The sequence below is a fragment of the Notothenia coriiceps genome, unplaced genomic scaffold (genome assembly GCF_000735185.1).
Source record: "Notothenia coriiceps isolate Sejong01 unplaced genomic scaffold, NC01 NC01_scaffold00037250, whole genome shotgun sequence".
NCBI classification, from domain to species: Eukaryota; Metazoa; Chordata; class Actinopteri; order Perciformes; family Nototheniidae; genus Notothenia; species Notothenia coriiceps.
The window spans coordinates 1039264-1040073 of NW_011369951.1; positions in this window are offsets into that span (position 1 = coordinate 1039264).

The following is an 810-nucleotide window of genomic DNA, read 5'->3' on the forward strand; positions in this document are numbered from 1 at the left end:
ATCGTTAAGGCATTTACAGAGGGTGGGTGAAAGCTGCACAGCACATCAACCTAGGACGGAGCTGCATTCCATGGAGGATCTCTACTTCCAGCGGCTCAGGAAGAAGGCCTCAGGATGATCAAGACCTCTGCATCATTTATGAGAATACAGTCATTAGATTTAACACAACATGTTACACACGGGGTATTAGTGGTTTTAAAACATATCAGTATTTATTTATTTATCATGTTATGCTTTTTGTGTGCACTGAGGATCTACAAACAGGCGTTTTGTTAATCATTTTAAGATTGGCTTTAATCAATTAGTGCAAAATTAATTCTCATATGAGAAAATGAGAGGTAACATGAGAGAGAGAGAGAAGAGAGAGGGAAGAGAGAGTACTAACTGTTCGGTCCTGCTGCCAACTGCCTTTATAATTTTATAATTATAAAAAATATTGTAAATTATATTTGTTGATAAGGGAAAGCGGGCCCCATTCCTTACTTTCCTATTGCCCTGAATCACAAAACTGCCCCTGTGAAGCTTTTTCTTAATTACTGGCACACAGACAGCAGGGACATGAAACAATGGCATTTCTAAAGAATGACATATGGAAACTTAAAGCTAAGTATCTATTAATTAACTTAAAAACTGCTCAAGCATTAGAAAGACACCAAGATGGTAGTACAGATGACGGAATAATAATAATAATAATAATGAGAATATGTAACAATTAAATAAAAACTGATATATAGCTTAAAATGATATTTTTGTTACCTAATAGAGCTTTTGAATTGAAGTTCCATAAAAAGGACAATCATGGGGGAACTT